Source organism: Mytilus edulis, chromosome 6 (genome assembly GCF_963676685.1).
Source record: "Mytilus edulis chromosome 6, xbMytEdul2.2, whole genome shotgun sequence".
Taxonomy (NCBI): domain Eukaryota; kingdom Metazoa; phylum Mollusca; class Bivalvia; order Mytilida; family Mytilidae; genus Mytilus; species Mytilus edulis.
Genome location: NC_092349.1, coordinates 12444630 through 12454310, shown reverse-complemented (window position 1 = coordinate 12454310; position 9681 = coordinate 12444630). Strand labels below are relative to the sequence as shown.

The 9681-nt window shown below is 31.9% G+C and overlaps 1 long non-coding RNA gene across 4 annotated transcripts; it reads right to left on the bottom strand.

The window, feature by feature from the left end:
* Positions 1-183: 183 nt before the first annotated feature.
* LOC139527119 (uncharacterized) lies at positions 184-9113 on the bottom strand. 4 transcript variants are annotated; one of them, XR_011665272.1, is made up of 5 exons: positions 9011-9113; positions 7406-7487; positions 5714-5896; positions 841-948; positions 184-400 (listed from the first exon to the last, which is right to left on the bottom strand). It is a non-coding gene; the product is annotated as an uncharacterized lncRNA (long non-coding RNA). The 4 variants fall into 4 exon arrangements; XR_011665273.1 differs by having other exon boundaries at positions 8984-9011; XR_011665271.1 differs by lacking the exon at positions 9011-9113 and adding an exon at positions 8890-8974.
* Between the last annotated feature and the right edge of the window lie 568 nt (positions 9114-9681).

The window sequence follows — 9681 nt, the reverse complement described above, 5'->3', positions numbered from 1 at the left end:
GGTGGATATTTTTCTCATTGGCAATTCAACCAAATGTCCTTACTTTTATAAGTCCTTTTAATTATATATCAAGAGTAATTGATCTCAAGAGTATAAATTGAGAATACTGTAATGTTTCCTTTTTACAGTTTTGAATGTATCCTTTTTCTTCAAACTTTCTTAGAACAAACATAATCTTCAATCTTCTTCAAAGTTCAAAATTTTATTTCCAAGGATTTATATTCACATTATAATTTCTCTACTTTCCAAGTCTATGAATGTCAAAATAAATGTCTTCTTTCATTGTCTTTGTAAATTTAAACGTTCTATTTTTTGTAAAATTCCCAAGTTTGTGAGGTAGTCTTCTGTGTCCTGTATTCATGGTATTGGTTATTCTTCACCATGTTCACTGTGATGGTAACTGAAATAAAATATTCATAAAGAATATAAATCTAACTTCCATGAATTACATAAGCTAATTGTTATATGTTTGCAAATTCATTCTGTTAACATGGTTAATGCAAAATCATTAACTGGTCGGTTTTATTTTTGCTTATTTGAATGTCCAGTGGCAAATATTTTATGTTTTCTAAATAACAACGTTAACTTATCAAAACATAATATTGGCCAGTCTGACTAGGTAAGTTTGTAATGTAAATGCTATGATAGTCTGAATTTCTGACATCTCAAGTGTGTGTGTATGGAGCAGAAGGAGGCGAGCAGAGTAAGGCTTAATGCATGCATTGAATCAGAAAGTGAGAAAAATAAGCAACACTGTACATGTACAATTAAACTTGAAACAGTTTTAGGTAGATAACATAAAATTATTTAAATTAACTGCAATTCTACAGATGAACTTACTTTGATATCAGGTCTGTTTTGCAGGGCATTCACACCTACATGACATACATGTTCACCAGTAATATCAATCCTTGCCAATAATGTCCTTTCCTTTCATTTGGTAACAAGCTAAAATTGTATATATATATATAAATTAATCAAGAAGTCCAGACAAAAACTATATGTAGTATGAACCGATGCTCACTAATTTATACCTTTCCTATATACTTTTACTTTTAAGTAAATTGAAACAAAATGTAAGCTAACAACAGAAAGAAGATCAAGTTTAAGCTTATAAAAAAATCCTATATACATGTATGTGCAGATTTTAATAAAAGAACAACCTTTCAATGTACCTTGGCAATTGATAAACTTCAATTGAATCATAATTTCCTGTCAATATGCACATCTACATAGTATGTCCTTATTATCATGATTATCTACTAAGTTTCATGAAATTCTGTTGTGTGGTTTCAGAGGAGTTGCAATGACAAACTGTTGAAGTAGTAATAAAGCAAATAAGTTCAAAGGGGCATAACTCCTAGAAAAAAAAATGAATTGTAATTTCCTGTTGATATGCACATCTACATAGTATGTCCTTATTATCTACAAAGTTTCATGAAATTCTGTTGTGTGGATTCAGGAGAGTTGCAATAACAAACTGTTGAAGTAGTACATTAAACTTAAAGCAAATAAGTTCAAAGGGGCTTAACTCCTAAAAAAAAAAAATTGAATCTTAATTTCCTGTCGATATGCACATCTACATTGTATGTCCTTATTATCTAAAAAGATTTCATGAAATTCTGTTGTGTGGTTTGAGAACAGTTGTGATGACAAGAAACAGGACTTGACGTCAGACAGACAGGTCAAAAACATTATACCCCCAAAACTTCGTTGAGTGGGACATAAAAATGCTGAATATCATGAAACTTAGTTAAATTGTTCATATTTTTTTGTTGTAAGCTCCCATTTGATTTTTATAAATTTAAGTTTGTCAGTTTCTGAGTTATAAGATTTTCTTCATACATGTCATAAGAAAAGGGGTGACTTTCAAGTTTTTGGAAATACATGTATCCTTAAAATTTCGTTAAACTTTGATGACCGATTTATAGCTATTAAGAAAACCTCCTTTTAGTTTTCTTTTTATAAATTTCTGATATACATGTGACATTGAGAAATTATTGTTTGTTTGCAGTCTGACAACAGATTAACCAATTATTGCGCAACAGCCCAGTGTATTGCACAACAGCCCAGTGTATTGCACAACAGCAAGAAATCTTTAATTGAATATACATGTAGATTCAATTCTTGAATTCATATAAACTGCTACTTTTGCATAGGTAATGTTTCTGTATTTAAAATCTGTAGTACTGGACATTTACTTTTGATATTTAGTATCATAACTTTCTTTACTTAAAAATTATTGTAACATTTAGGTACGGTACATGTATAAGTCGTTCCCAAACCTAATTACAAACATTAATGTGTAAACTATGTAAAAGTTTCAGTCAATGAACCATGATGAGGGGGTGGGGCTATATAATCTCCATGGAAACAATACTTGCAAATGCCAATAAATTTGCATACCAAATATTATTGACTAAACATAAGCAGTTTATCTTAAACTGATCTAATCACAAACTAATACATGTAAACTAAGATAAGTTTCAAAGTCATTAGACTGTGACTGAGGGGGCGAGGCCAAATATTCTCCATGGAAATGAGATGTGCCAATGCTTATACAACTGAATACCAATTAACATTGCCCAACCACTAATGGTTCCCCTTGAACTGACCTAATCACAAACTAATACATGATAACTTAGAAAAAATTTCAAAGTCAATAGACCATGACTAAGGGGGCGGAGCCAAATTATCTCCATGGAAATGAGATATACCAATGCTTATACAACTGCATACCAAATATCATTGACTTACCACTTGTGGTTCCCCATAAACTGACATAATCACAAACTAATACATGTATGAGCAAAAGTTTCGAAGTCAATAGACCATGACTGAGAAGGCAGGGCCAAATAATCTCCATGGAAATGAGATGTGCCAATGCTTATACAACTGCATACCAAGTATGATTATCCTATCACATGTGGTTCACCATAAACTAGACCTAATCACAAACTAATACATTGTTGATGCCGTCGCCTCCGAAGCTACAGTACTACATATTTTTTGGTTCAGAAATAGTACATAGATGCAAAAGTAGCTGTACATGTGTAACCAATTTCAAGTTCTTTGACTACATTTATTAAGAAACATATAATATGTCAAATATTTATTTACAATCCAAATTAGGACCTGTATCAAGGAGTAAGAAACTTGTCAACATTTAAGTGAAGCACTAATTATAAGAATTTTTGCATACATGTAGCAATATAATATTTCCTACAGAAAGTAACCAAAAGTTAGTGTGCAATAAATTCTATTATTGCATAGCAATATAATATTTCCCACAGAAAATAACTAAAAGTTAGCGTGCAATAAATTCTATTATCATATACTTAGACTTAATAACATATGATTTTTACCGTATGATAATAGCATTAAATTAAAGTATTTTCTATATTTTTCGAATTGGTGCTTAGCGGGCTGATATGAAAAGTTTATCACATGCTTCGATTGTTATCACATGCCTTTCCGTAACGTTATCACATGGCATTCTGGTGATACTCAGCAAATTCCGGAAAATACACCTTAATGCTACGTTTTCAGTGAAAAACATTACAAAGTAGTGTACAAAACAATTATATGAATACTGGAAAGTATATTGTGTAAAATAATTAAATTAAATTAAAAAAAAATATTAAATAACTGCATTTTTTAAGTTTTTCTGAAACATAATTTAGAAAGTTACTTTAAAAAAAGTTGACTTTTCCAAACAATTTTCATCATGTATATTGTTGAATTATTTTTTTGTCCATTCGTCCATATTAAAATGTTGGTTTTTTTTTCTCTCTGTTGAGGCATATGATAGAAAGATTTCTTATTGAATGTATCAAATTTTGGGTCTGACGTCCGTGAACTTTTTACTCTTTCAAGATCTTTTCGGGAACCACGTAGAAGGATCAATATATATGAATCTGTTATTTTTCTCTACTGTTGAAGCATATGATAAAAAGACCATAACATGTCATTTTTCATATCGCATGTATTATCAGCCATGCAGCTCTTGGGCTGATATTGAACCTAGGGCTGATAATACATGCCATATGAAAAATGCCATGTAATAATCTGATAATATTGCACTACAAAGTACAATAACTAGTGCAAAAATCTTCAAAAAATCATGACGTTATCAATGACAAACTCTTAGTTTAAACCAATTTTTACTTTCAAATATTATATTGCTATACAATAAAAGGGTTATTGCATGAATATTGGGGTATATTGTCCCTCGTAGAACATATATTGCACTCGCAAGCTTATGCAATATAAAATTCAACTCGGGACAATATTCCCTAATATTCATGCAATAACCCTATAATATTGCACCAGTGCAATACATCTTCAAAATTATTGCATGAATATTGGGAAATATTGTCCCTTGTAGAACAAAAATTGCACTCGAAGCTCGTGCAATATAAATTTTACTCATGACAATATTCATGCAATATCCCTATATTATAACTACAATTGCACAATATTAATCACTTTACCATAAGTTATTATAAAAAAGAAGATGTGGTATGATTGCCAATGAGACAACTATCCACAAAAGACCAAAATGACACAGACATTAACAACTATAGGTCACTGTATGGCCTTCAACAATGAGCAAAGCCCATACCTATTGCTTGGTGTCAAGGTAATTAAGAATCTCAAATTTGATAAAAATAATTAAGCACGTATTCTTCATTTTGTGGTTTAAAGTTTCTTTAGACAAGTAAGATGCTGAAAGAATATAATATACAGATATAAACAATACCAAATATTCACATTATTTTTTCAAAATGGTCTCAAAGCTTCAAATTTGCAATTTCTTTAATGAAAAATGCACCAAAAAAAAATAATACCTGTAACACTTCGGTTTTGTACATTTCATGAGCAGGAGATTATCATGATTATATAATTTAGTCAAATACAAACTTATAACTCCATAAAAGTATCGTGCTTAAGCCTTTACATAAATTTCAAGAAAATCAACCAAAAACTGACCAAAAAAGGACTCATTTTTGCGGAGTTATCTCCCCTTCCAATGTTAATTTCCAAAGGAAATATAAAATGCCACTTTTGAGTTTTCCTCAAGTTAGATTTTATGGGACTTTTTTCTGTGTATATAAAGGGCATAACCCTATAGATTAGAACTAAAACATTTTCTGTTTTAATTAGTTTGAGGTTAACCGTTTCCTCCATAATGACGCTTTTTGACCCCACCCCTTTACTCCATAATGACGCCTTTTGACGCCTGTGTAGTACCTCAGTTGAAACGCATTGACTACAAAATGTCTGCATATTAAAAAAGACTTTAAAAAAATTGTATCCAATATGAAAAGGATATTCAGGAGAATATCTGACTTGAATTTCATTGATGAAATGTTCGTTTTTACAATGCATTAATACTTTAAACCTGATGATTTTTTTTTTATTGAAAAAATCCTATATATATATGCGAATCAAGTTTGTAAAAAAAAATTCCATGGAGGAAAGGGTTAAATCTTAGTTAAATTGTTTATGGTTTTGTAAAAAAAAAAATTTGTCACTTCTAACTGTTAACATGGATAATTTTCAAACTTGCCCACAACAAGAATCAAAACTTGGAACTCTATGACCTCAAATTTTAAAATAAATCTTGGAAACTACATGTCCATGATTTACCGAGTTTGACAAGAGAGCAAAATTATCAAATAAACTAGGCATCATTTGAATATAAACATACCTCTCATCACAAAATTATTCATTGACTACTGCTCCTCTGTGCTCATATGCACATAAATCAATATAATGACAATCTATGAATCCACTATATAATCTAGACAGCAATGACCCAAATGAATTCTGTTCTGTTGCTTATCTTCTCCTACTTCTCAAAGTACTTGTACTTGTACATTCTTTGAAAATGCTAAAAGAAATAATGTTTAATGAAATGAAGTTATAATATCTGCCAAAATTGCATTTAATATTTGATCTTGCAAAATTGGCTTAGTTTTGATCTTTTAAACTAGACCAACAAACTTTCCCTGAAAAAAAAGGATAGCTCTTCTTAACCTGGTAAACATTTTAACTCCAGGTCAAATTTGCTCTGAATGCTTTAGTTTCTGCTTTCAGAGATACATGTATAAGCCAAAAACTGCATTTTACCCCTATGTTCTATTTTTAGTCATGTTGGCATGTTAGTTAGCAAGAGGGGTCATCCGACACATATTTCTAACTAAATAAGTGTAATTTAGTGGTTCAATTTGTCTTATCTTGCTGTTTATCATATTTTTTTTTGTTCTGTTTTTTATATTTTACATTGTATAAATCAGTCTCTTAGTTTTCTTGTTTGAATTGATTTACACATTTGTGATTCTCATATAGGGTCCTTAAAAACTGAATATGCAGTATTGGCTTTGCTCATAGTCATTGTTGAAGGATGTAAAGTGACCTATTGTTGTACATGTTAACAGTTAACTTCGATGTCACTTGATTTCTGGTGGAGAGTTTTCTTTTCTTGTTAAGGGTGCAATCAAAAGTTGCAGGCTTGACAAAAACCTGAAATCAGGTCATGTGCACACCCCTGAAGACATGATACCTGCACATTTTTCATAATCAAAGTTGTATGAATTTCATAGATTTTTACCTGGTCTTTCAAAAAATTCATGCTTCAGGGTACTTTCGCCTGCTCCATAAAGAGCTACAGTGTCTGCAAATAAGTTTTCAATTTTCACTGTTTACAGTGTTGTCTCCCCTCAAAACATGTATATTTAATATAATTTTTTTAATTATTTTAATCATTCAACCTGCTTTAATTGAAGTTAATTAATATATCTTTACAACCAAATACAAAAAACATTATACTTTTTCACCAATTATGTTGATAAAAAGGGACTTCCCTCCATGTTTATTTTTAGTTGGGGAATAACCCCTAGTTTTTATACGAAACTGTTTATAGCAACCTAAACAATATTTTATTTTGAAAATAAGGGAGCTACCATTTGATTTTTATGGGGGGGGGCTAGGATGAAATTTGAAAAAAATAGGCAGGACAGGAGTTTTGAGTGTAAAAAAAAGGCAGGATGAGACACTTTGCAAAAAAAATGCAGGATGACAATTTAGGTAAAAAAAAGTCGGAATAAACTAATAACATGAATAAAAAAAAGGCAGGACCGAATAGAGTGAAAAATAAAAAGGCAGGACAGAAATTACAACTGAAAAAAAATGCAGGACAAAATTTTTCATTCTAGCCCCCCCCTAAAAATCAAATGGTAGCTCCCTAATTATGTAATTTAAACATTATTATCATAATTACAATATGACAGATTTATAAGTGGAAAAAAGTGAATTTACACTTTTAAAAATTCCTCTATTTTCTCATTCACTATCACCATGATCACCACATTTTTTGTATTTTTATATTAACATTACGTACATGTAAAGCAGACCTTTCACCTTCTCAAGGAGTCCACTTCCCATGTACAAGAGGAGGCCCAAACAGCTTGATTTTGAGTAAGCTAAAAAAAAGTTCAAATAGATTATGATACACTAAATAAATACATAAATTACATGTACATAATAATTTAATAATAAATATGAATCCACAATCATCATGATCATGGTTTCAGAAATGACACATCAATTTAAATCAATAGATATCATACATCTGCATTGGCTAGAGGTACATGTATAGGGGGAGGGTTAAGATCTCATAAACATGTTTAACCCCGCTTGAATTTTGCGCCTGTCCCAAGTCAGGAGCCTCTGGCCTTTGTTAGTCTTGTACTATTTTTAATTTTAGTTTCTGTACAATTTGGAGTTTAGCATGTTTAGTATGGCGTTCATTATCACTGAACTAGTATATATATTTGTTTAGGGGCCAGCTGATGGACGCCTCCGGAATTTCTTGCTGCATTGAAGACATGTTGGTGACCTTCTGCTGTTGTCTGCTTTATGGTCGGGTTGTTGTCTCTTTGACACATTCCCCATTTCCATTATCAATTTTATGTATATTAAATTTTTATATCAGTGTTTTCTAATTTCTGGGTAGTCTAGTAGTCCAAATTATTATGACGTCTTGAACATGTTGAAAGGCTATCATAATATTATTTTTTGGACGCTTTACTCTAATGTACAGTAAGGCGTACAGTAAGGCGTCAAATAAAAAAAATGTAATAGCCTTTCAAGAAGTCATAATTATTTGAACTAGGTAGTCTAGATAAGTACAAATTTATGTAAATAAGGGCAAATTTGCAGACTTTTATTTTTTATATAAATTAAATATTAATTATATTCATTTGGATTTTACCCAAGTCATGCAAGTTGGGCAAGGCCATTCTTTGCAGGAGTATATTTTACAGATTTTAACCATTTTTATATAAAGTAGGGCAATTTTTTTTTTTAAGCAGGACGAGTTGGTAAGGAAGCCACCACTTGACTTTTTTGGGGTGGGGGCTACGATAAAAATGTTATCCTGCATTTTTTTTAAAAGTTGACAGAACTCCAGTTCTGCATATTTTTCAAATAACATCCAAGCACCCCCCACACAGGCACTTGTCTCAGAAAAAAAAATCCTATATATATGTATTAAATATGTATTATATTAAGGTATATAGGGAATTTTTTTTCTGAGACAAGTGCCTGTGACATGGTGACCCCCCACCTCCAATAAAACTCACATGGTAGCTCCCTTAACAAGAGTGGGACATTTTTAGAAAGGGAGACGTGTTGTTAAAAAAGTAGGCCGTTTTGGCAGTGGGTCGAGTTGACTTGAGTCCGTTTTTGCCAATCTTCTGATCTTTGTCATGTTTGTCAGACTGATTTTCGGGTTTGCATGCGATGAAATTTATAAATTCAAATGTTTTTTCGTGAAAAGTATACCACTAGCATCTTCTTAAATATTTGCATGATAATATTTACCTTTCGGTGCGCTTTCCAAGTACAAAATAGCGGGTATGTAAATAATCCATCAAAAAGACACACAACTTTCTTGTTTAAAACCCGACAAGCAAACCATTTCAATTTATCTGTTTATAATAACTTGTTGATCCAACAGTTTTGAAAAACCAGAGGTCCTCGTATTATCTATCAGACTAGTATACATCTTTCCATTCTTTTTAACTGTAAAACATGAATTCAGCCAGCAGCCGACGAGCGTCCATGGATGGAGTTGCGTCATAGTGTAAAAAACGGCAACGGTGATTTTTCCGGGTTTTCGTATTCCATTTGTCAAGGTTTCGAGAATACACTTTACGATCATTTACGTATATGATTGAGAGTTAGTCCGGAACCCGGTCTGGAATCAAGAATGGGGATTTAAGTATTGACAATAAATACAAAAAAGTTCAGAAGTGGTACACTGAGTATTTTAAAATAGGCCTCTGTTATAAACAAGGATTTGTCTACAAATCAGTCACAGCCGCTTTATATAAAACTATGAAGAAATGAATCGGAGACATAGGCCTACATGACATTATCATACATCAGTGGCGGATCCAGGGGGGTTGGACCCCCCTTTTTGGGACGATCAATGTATTTGCAGGGGGACATAGTTAGAACCCCCCTACCCCCCCTTTTTGTAGCCGTCCCGCCGGCTAGACCACACGACCACCTGGGCCTCACAATGAATAAAGTTTTCGGTGGCCGTGTGTTACCTTTCCTCGTCAGTTTTATATACTTTTAATCTAGCGTCGTACTACATTACATGATATA